This window comes from Amphiprion ocellaris, chromosome 8 (assembly GCF_022539595.1).
Source record: "Amphiprion ocellaris isolate individual 3 ecotype Okinawa chromosome 8, ASM2253959v1, whole genome shotgun sequence".
In the NCBI taxonomy this organism is placed as follows: Eukaryota; Metazoa; Chordata; class Actinopteri; family Pomacentridae; genus Amphiprion; species Amphiprion ocellaris.
In genome coordinates, this window is record NC_072773.1 from 7,980,361 (window position 1) to 7,990,833 (window position 10,473).

Below are 10,473 nucleotides of genomic sequence, written 5' to 3' on the forward strand. Positions count from 1 at the left end.
GATGTCACATGTAGAGGCACTCCCCTTCCCTTCCAAAAAATAAATGAAAATAATAATAATAAATAACTGTGACTGTCTCTAGGCTCTGGTGATGGATTGCTCTGTGGGGAATTTCACAACCAGCTCATACACACAGACTCTATTGAATTTGTTTCCATGTTTGAGCCGTCTTCCCACTCTGAGTTGTGTTAACAGTGGAAATATGGTGAAGTGATCAGCAAAAGGTTGCGTAAGAGCCTGACTGCTGGTGGGCAGTTCTACACTACAAGCAAACTGGAAAAAGCTAGCTCAATTAGATCAATGTAGAAATGTTCCACAGAAAGGTAAATATATAATCCAGCACTGCTGAGGAGTGTCTTAGGTGAGCTGCTGAGTTCTGCAGCTGATTGGAGCTGTTTGAAACAACAGATGGTTCAGGACGCACACATTCCCACAGCTATTTTGGTGGGCTGTTTCCAGACAAGACCAAAGTTTCAACTAAATGAATGTTTGCTGATTTGCACAAAGTGAAATCTGTGTAAGGAGGCTTGTTGCTCTAACAGTGTCCCCCATGGTGTTGTATCCACCATTGTGATTGCACATATAAAATCTTTTACAAATCTCTTTAGTGTGGTCTGTCTGTATGCGAAGTGTGGCAGTGTCAAAAGGGAGCATGTAAGTGCAGTGCATATAATCCTGGAGAAACAATATGTATAAGTATATATAATTTATAAGTATACATACACACACACACACACACACACACACACATATATATAATTTTTTTTAAAGACACAAATAGCAGCAAATGGCAGAATTGTTAAATAACTTGAAACAATTTTTTAAACAAATCATTACACTTGCAGGATGTTTAATAACCAGAAACCCTATTACAAGCATAGACATTCAGTGGTGCTTATATACTTGCATTCCAGTAAAAGAAAAAACATAAACATTGTTGAGCACTTTAAGTTTACCATGGTCAAATGTAGATATGAACTAAAAGTTCAAACAGCATGTAGCAAACCTATAACGATAGAACAGTAAAAGGGTACTTCAGTGATTTAGAATGTTATTTCCACACTGTAACTGTGAGGACTTAGAAGACAGAGAAAGAAAAGACTGATCCAAGACAAAAAAAAAGCAGATCTAAATTTTTAGTATTTTTAGGTTTTAGTATCTGTCACTCTCAAACAGCACAGTAGCCTGTCTCAATAACCACAACTGAAGTATTTGCCAATATATGGAGTATTTTCAGTCAGAGATCATCAGCATGTGGAAACCTTCAATCATTCATTCTTTTCTTCAACCACGTTATTGAACACTTCAACAATTCAAAATGTGATGAAATATAAGCTGTAGGGTAAAAAAACACAGCACACATTTCATGATCAAGAAGGAGTGGGAAGAAGAATAAATAGTTACACACATATGGTCTGCTTTGAACAACTCAGTGTGTGCCTAGATGAACACATTAAAACACACACATCACTAATCAGGCTATTATTGTCCACGTATTTTTTCTGTATATATATTTTTGCTAAGCTAAATCTTAATAGAGCAGCATTTTAGCATTTTGAATAGAATTCCACAATTTGACTCCACAAAATGAAGCAGGCAGCTGGTTTAATGTAGTTTCTTCTGTAATTACCATCATCTGTTATTGTTTGTGTTTGTTTTTATATGTGCGTGTGTGTGTGCGTGTGTGTGTGTGTGTGTGTGTGTGTGTGTGTGTGTGTGTGTGTGTGTGTGTGAGTGTGTGTGTGTTTGTGAGAAAAGCAGGCAGGGGAAAGACATGCAATTCCCTATGGAGGGACCTTGTCTTGTTAAACCTCCGACATTTATTGTCTACCGTTCTCCTTGCTGTTGAAGATCGAAAAACTCTGGAAGCTTTCTTGCCTGAAAAAAAAAGGATTAAACATCGAATACAATTGAAGTAAAACAAATAAATAAATAAAAAACAGACATTAAATCAAGTTTTAGAAGCATGTGTAATGTACATAAAGGGGACTACACTGAGAATGAAAGGGATATTATCCTCATCTGTCACAATGTGAACAGGTAATGTTGTAACTCTGTAGTCTGTGAACATGATTAAGAAATTTAGTCTGACATTTGGAATGATCACCATATTAATTTCCACTTAGTATAAAACAGACCGAGTTGATCACTTTGCTGCAGCACAGACAGTTATTTTAATAACAATTTTTGGCTTAAGGTCTGTTTAAGCTTTGGGAGTTCGTCCAGTGCAAATTAAGTGCTGTGATGTTTGTTTGTTTGTTTGTTTGTTTGTTTGTTTGACACGTTTGTTTGAAAAGCATGACACCAAAATATCATTCAACATTTCAAATAGCAAAACTGATGCAACATTGAACCTGTCAACCAAACTGACAAAACAGTTTAATTAGCCTCCAAACCCTACCCGACCCACAAAAAACAAGCGAGTATATAAATAAAACAATAAAGCACTCAGAGAGCGCAGTACTCCGCCAAGGCTGCTCAGTTGTTGTATCATTTCCGATGGATGAAATCTTGAAAAAATTTATGGCAGAAATCATGGCAACATAGTTTCGGGCCGGCGAGTATATTGCCGAAGCAGGGCCGGAGATAAGCCGGAGTGGGACAAATAGCGGGCAGGGTCGGGATAGAGTGTTTCGCCGATGCAGATCTGCCAAACAGCAGCGCCTCAGGGGCAACAGATGGGAGACAGCTTGGGGACCGGCAGGAATCTGAGGGAATAAGTGTCAACGGTCTGGCGGTGAGTGTATGACTGAACTAGGCTTTGATTGAGTGGGGTGATTACAGGCAGGTGAGCCCATCCCCGTAGCTGTCTCCAATAGCTGTGATCAACAGGTAGCAGGCAGAGCAGATCTGATAGAAGGATACCAAATCACATGACCTAAATATGTAGCAGGCAGCAGGAATTGATGGGACTGGGAAACACTCCCACAATTTAGACAAATGTTCCTTGTATTATTTCCAATAAGTCCCGATAAGTCCGTAGCAGTGGATTTGTAGGAGGATCATAATCATGTGATCATCAGCAGGCAGCTGTAGCATTTACTTGTTGTCAAAGTTACAGTGATTCAGTGATCCTATCTGGCAATGATATAAAAATATTTAACAAATCTGTGAATCCAGACTATAAGCTGCATCACTGCCAAAATCTAATCAACTGGTCATTGCGTCATTTCTGACCTGAAAATTTCATCCAAATCCATCCATCTTTGAGTAGTTTGACAGATAGACAAACAGACTGACAAACAAACGCTGATTGTCACATAACTCTGCTGCTTGGCAGAGTAATAAAATGACTATAAATTATTTAGAAACTATGAAATAAAATGTACAATTGGATGGGAATAGGAAAACATGAGTCAGATATCACATCTTTTCCGATTGCCCCTTGAAACAGATTTACAGAGGTGGAAAAATGTTTTCGGACATCCTTAAAATTTTACACAATCTCAAAATATTGTCATGAAATATTTATGGAAAATTCTTTTTTGTGTTTCTAAAGGTGTGCCTACATTAGACAGACACAAACAAATACAAATTATATATTTTTTGTTTATTGTTTACAAGAAAAATTAACAAAACTAAATTCTTGAAAGAGTTTCACTATGTCAGTTCTCAACATTGTCAGTATCAGAGTCAACAAATAACAGAGAATGTATTCAAAAACTGAACAAAAAAATCATCACATCATCAAATTAATATTTAGTAGTCCTGCCATTAGCTCGCAGTAGAGGTCTAATCCTGGCTGGCATGTTCCCCACGAGCCTTTCACACTGTTGAGGGGTAATCTTGCCCCATTCTTCTTGAATTACTGCTTTTAATTCTTTTAAATTCTTTGGTTTACGCTTTGAAACAGACATTTTGATAATCCACCACAGATTTTCAATGGGGCTCATGTCCAGGGATTGAGCTGGCCACTCTAAGACCTGGATACTGTGCTTCTGCAGCCAAGTTCTACTGGTCCTGGATGTGTGGCAAGGAGTATTATCTTGTTGAAACATGCAGTTTTGACCTCAACAGAAGCGTGAAAGTGCAGAAGGGAGCATGTGGGTTTGCAGAATGACACAATACTTGGCAGAGTTCAATGGACCATAAAAGACCGTGAGATGACCAACACCAACAGCATTCATGCATCCCCAAACCATGATACTACCTCCATCATGCTTGACAGTAGGTACTGTTCATGCTGGAGATAATGCTTCGCCTGGCCTTCTACATACTCTCACATTAGCAGCAAGATAAAGCTGGAAACTGAACTCATCTGACCATAGAATCTTCTTCCATTTCCTGGCTGTCCAGTTATTGTGTACTTGGGCCCAACAATGCCAGGCTAACCTCTGTCTGGTTTGACCACTGCTGCTGAAGCTCGTGTGATGTCAATCAGTGGTTTCCCCTGCACATACAGATCAGGATGTGGCCATTTCTTGCTGAAGAAACCTTTGGATGACCTTCCAAGCTGTTGGTTCATCTGTATTTCTGCAGAGTGTATCCAACTTCTAAAGGACTGCATCTGCACTTCCTAGCTATCTGGTGGCCGCTGTGCCCTTCCTGTCTGAGAATCTATATCTTCAGGTGTGTTTCCTTCGTTATGTTCCTTGCTTTAGCCATTGTTGTCTCTGAAAAACTTTCAAATGTGCTGGCTTTATCAATCAATCAATCAATCAATCAATCAATCAATCAATCAATCAATCAATCAATCAATCAATCAATCAATCAAAAATTTATTTGTAGAGCACTTTCCAACAACATAAAAGAAGACCAAAGTGCTTTCCAGACAGAATAATAAACAAAACAATGCAGTTTTTGATTACGATAAAACCATAAAACCCATAAAAACACAAAAGTAAGAAAAGCATAAAACCATAAAACCATAAAAACCATAAAACAGTCCTAAGATTCGAAAGCACGTCTAAATAAGTAGGTTTTCAATCTAGACTTAAAAAGCTGCAGGTTGGTAATAACAGGAGCTTGAGTGGGAGTGCGTTCCAGAGTCTTGGGGCGGCTACAGCAAAGCATCGATCACCCCACTGCTTATACCGGGACCTGGGCACATCCAGCACCATCGTGTGGACGACCGGAGGGCTCTACTGGGGCGGTTGATGGTTAAAAGCTCCGATATGTATAAAGGAGCTAGGCCATGAAGGGCTTTAAAAACAAATGTTAAAATTTTAAACTCAATACGATGATGAACCGGGAGCCAATGGAGGGCGGAGAGGATGGGGGTGATGTGAGTGTGTCTGGATGTGCGGGTTAACAGACGGGCAGCTGCATTCTGAACCAGTTGTAGTCGAGTGACGATTGTGTGACACCAAAATAGAGAGCATTACAATAATCGATACGAGAACTGATAAAAGCATGAATGGCCTTCTCCAGGTCATGCTTAGAAAGGAAGGACTTGACCTTGGTGAGGAGACGTAGCTGGAAGAAGCTAGCCTTGACAACGGAAGCAATCTGTCTGTCAAATCTCAACTCGCTATCGAAAATGACTCCAAGGTTTTTTACTGTATTACTGACGGGGAAACTTAGTGGTGAACCGGACAGTATGTTGAGGTGCAGATCGGAGGGGGCAAAGAGGATATATTCAGTTTTACTTTCGTTCAGATGAAGAAAGTTCTGGGCCAGCCAGTGTTTAATATCCGATAAGCAGCTATGTAGAGAGTCCAGAGCAGATGCAGTACTGGGGAGCACAGGCAGATAGAGCTGGATGTCATCAGCATATAGGTGGAAAGATAGGCTATGCTTAGCGATGATGGCTCCAAGCGGCAGCATATATAATGAAAACAGAACTGGTCCAAGGATGGACCCTTGTGGCACCCCAGATGACAGCGAGGCAGGCAGAGATGCGTGATCATCAAGCATCACAGAGAAAGTCCTGTCTGTCAGGTAGGAGCTGAACCACTGGAGCTTTATGTAGACACGAAACACGGCAACAAAAATTGTGTCTTTTAATGAAAAGCATGACCTTTATTAGTGGATCACTGGTACCGAAATGACCCAATACTTAAAATGTCATCTATTTTTATGGAACCAATCAATTTTAAGATTTTAATTGCTTTTTTAGTAGTTACAAAATTGTTTAGTATTTTGGTTGTGACTGTACTAAAAGAAATATTTCATAAATGCACGGTGTCCGAAATTTTTTTCCACCACTGTTTAACTCTAAAACTTCCTGTACATTTCAGCAACATTCAAGTTCAGAAAACAAACATTCTTAAAATTTTCTATCAAGGTTGTACGTCTTATCAGTTATCAGTCGATTTGGTCAGAGCAGATCTAATTTTTTCTAATTACAAAAACTGCATTAGATCCCTAATCTAATGAATATGGGTGGGTGGTATTCCATTCATTTCACTTAAGTACTAGTCATCTAGCAATCAGAGATACAAAGGCAATAGTGTTTAATTTATGCTTTGGAAAGGACGTGTATTGTGGAAGATTTAGTGACATCTCATGGTGAAGTTGCAGAGTACAACCAGCATACGCCTCGCCTTAACCTCACTTTCCAGATGCATAGGGGAACCTATGGTTGCCATTAAAACTGCAAAAGGCTCTCTTTAGAGTCAGAGTGTTACAATAAGCAAGGGAGCTCAAGCGCAGGAAACGAGCAGACACACTGGTGTGATGTTAAGGTGTTCATTTACAGGACATAGCTGACTACAAGTCGAAGTAGGAAAATAACAACTGGCATTAATCCTAGGAAAACTCAAGAAAGGCGCTTCACTACAACTAGTGGTGAGGAGGACTAAATACTAAACTAAGGGCACAAACTCATGGTGGGTAAGACCCAGGCAAGAAAGGCTAATTCTAAGATTTCGTGACTCAAAACTATAACGAAACTACAGGCTCGTGAATACTTAGGCTACTATGATACACACCATAATTTCAACTACTAAGGCTTTTGAAACAATATGAAGCAACTCTATAACTATCAGAAACAGATTTCAAAACAATTCAAATAGCTGATGTTCGGACTGAGCTCTAACTGGAAACCTCAGGGTGCATATGATCCAAGGCAATTGCAGCGGCTGGTAGGTTATGGTGAGAACACCAGGGGGTTGAGTCGGCTCTGATGAGTAAATCTCTGATGCAGAAGGAACCAAGAGAGAGAAGCTACGGAGAACCCAGGTGAGTCCAAGCAGGAACAGGTGGCTCTGGAGCTAGGACGAAGGAGGACAACTACTAAAGGCACGAGAATCAGTAGTTTCAAAACAACTGTGCTACGAGTGAACAGTTACAGTCTGTGTCATGATCCGGCACTGAGAGGTGAGTGGCATCTGGATTTATTGCAGAGTTTGTGAGGCTTGATTGGCTGCATTCCATCTGCTCCTGAACTGGCTGATGATTGTGATGATGAACACCTGCCGCTACAATTACTCCATGGAAAACCTAAAAAGGAAGAAAGGGGAGGAAAGAGAGGGGGAGAGGGCGGTATCTGGGCCTGGCAGCTGCCAACCTGACACAGAGTTTGTTGTGTTCACTCTGGCCTACTGTAGATAGATGGGGGCATGACATGACAAACTCTGTGGAAGAGAACCTGTTATATAAAAATCATTCTGTGGCAGCAAAAACACAAAAAAATTTGATTCCATTTCAGCCAATAGATTCTCCAAATCCTTCAAATTTGACCTTTTTTTTAAAAGAAGGGTCTATCAGTGCACATATCGAAATCCAGTTGTAAAAATTATTTTGAAACTTTATTAACTGTTATGTTCACATAACCTGTCCTCCTTTCCAAAAGTTAAAAAGCAATTTGTTGGAAAAGAACTGTTTATTATTCATCTTTAATTTAGGAAAAGAAGAACAACCTCAGGTTTCTTTTCAGCACTGTAGACAGACTGACAAAGAGTCACAGCTCTGTGGAGCCTTGTATTCCTTTTGCTCTCATTTCATGACCTCCTTCACAAATAAAGGTCTGAATATTAAATTAAAAATCCTGAACATGTCTTTAGGTGCAGCAGCTCTGGAACCATCCATAGAACCAGACTAAGACTTGGACTGTTTCTCTGCTGTAAATCTCTCAGAGCTCATGTCAATAGTTAATTCTTCTAACATGTTTGTTTAGACCCCATCCCCACTAGATTGTTCAAGGGCATCTTTCCTTAAATTAACACTGTAGTATTAATTTCAATTCAATTCAGTTTTATTTATATAGCGCCAATTACAGTCAAATTGTCTCGAGACACTTTACAGAACCCATATGCCTGACCCCCAGAGCAAGCCAAAAGGCGACAGTGGCAAGGAAAACACCCTTTTAACAGGGAAAAAAACCTCGAGCAGAACCCGGCTCCAATGTGGGGGGACCCATCTGCCTGCTGGCTGGCTGGGCGGGTTGAGAGGAACAGAAGAGGTAGAGAGGTAGAGATAGAGGGATGGAGGTAGAGGGGAAGAGGTAGAGGGATAGAGATAGAGAGGTAGAGGGATAGAGATGGAGGGGTAGAGGTAGAGATAGAGGGATACAGATAGAGGGTTAGAGGTAGAGGGATAGAGGTAGAGATAAAGAGGTGGGGGGGGGACACAAGGACCATAAAACACACAGTATAATACATGCATGATAAGACAGATGATACATGCAAAGTACAACTGACATGGAAACTAATTATAGTTTACTGCTATGGTGTACGGCTCTGGCATTAAATATACTACATATATAGCTGGTGGTAAATTCAAAAATATCTAGATGAGCAAATCAAGTATAGTAAGGGCAATGCAGAGTAGATCCGTGGACATGGGCAGCTGGAGGTGGGAGAACAACCACACATCTGAAGCATATTAAATACCATCAGCTTTTCTTTACTAATAGGTTACATACTGCAAGCATTTAAAGTTGCTATAATAAAATCACTAAAAAAAGTTAACTCTGGATCCAGTTGTTTAGCCAATTATAGACCCATATCCAACTTCCCTTTTATTTCATTTATTTCCTTTTAATAATTGAAAAAGTTGTTATAAGCCAATTATACGATCATCTCTACAGAAATGGTTAGTCTGAAACCAGGATTTAGAATACATCTTACAGTTTTTCTCAGTCCCTTTGGTACATTTCTCAGATCAGAATTGAAATTCTCCAAGCTACTTGTTCAATCTTCACATCGTGTCACTTGTGCACATCAAAAAAGCAGTTTCTCATTTTTTTGAACAAGTTGCAAATGCTTTGGAACATCCATGCAAATGATTATGTACAAATCTCTGCTGTTTCCTACATTATCAATTTCTTATGTCATGCTGATCAAAATGTATTATGGGTCTCTGTTGATTAGTCTCACCCCCACAACATTTAGGCATTAGTTCATGGCATAAGTCTTTACATACAGAATGGTTGAACAGGTTGTCATAATATGTCAAGGATATTTCTATACATTTCCATTAGAGTTTTTTTTCTAAATCTGTCCTGAATTGGTAAATTGCTCCCAGGTGAATCCTGACTTTCTCTAACGAAGGGACATGTGTGCAGGGTCAGGGTTTTCTGAAATCGTTCAAAGGTGCATTTCATGAACCATCAATAGGCAAGTATATATTCATATTCATATATATATATACATATATATATATATATATATATTAGGGCTGCCACAAACGACGCGTCGACTAATCGCCTGAGCACGATACGTCATCAAAAGCGGAAGTGAGCGCGCAATGCAACAGAAATCACCGTCTGAGTGGAGCGCGGAACACGCATGGACATCCGCGCTGTATCGTGCATATATAGTATATGCATAGATTATATATGTACAATACAGCGTGGACATCCGCGTTTACGATACAGCGCGGACATCCGCGCTGCATCGTGCATATACTATATATGCACGATACAGCGCGGATGTCCATGCGTGTTCCGCGCTCCACTCGGACGGTGATTTCTGTTGCATTGCGCGCTCACTTCCGCTTTTGATGACGTATCGTGCTCAGGCGATTCGTCGACGCGTCGTTTGTGGCAGCCCTAATATATATATATATATATATATATATATATATATATATATATATATATATATATATATATATATATATATATATACAGTATCTCACAAAAGTGAGTCCACCCCTTGCATTTCTCCAAATATTTAATGATATCTATTCATGGGACAACACTGACGAAATGAAACTTTCATACAATGTAAAGTAGTCACCGCACAGCTTGGATAACAGTGTACATTTTATCTTCCCATCAAAATAACTAAAAGACAGCCATTAATGTCTAAACTGCTGGCAACAAAAGTGAGTACACCCCTAACTGAAAATGTCCAAATTGGGCCCAAGTGTCAATATTTTGTGTGGCCACCATTATTTTCCAGCACTGCCTTCACCCTCCTGGGCATGGAGTTCACCAGAGCTTCACAGGTTGCCACTGGAATCATCTCCCACTCCTCCATGATGACATCACGGAGCTGGTGGATGTTAGAGACCTTACGCTCCTCCACCTTCCGTTTAAGGATGCCCCACAGATGCTCAATTGGGTTTAGGTCTGGAGACATGCTT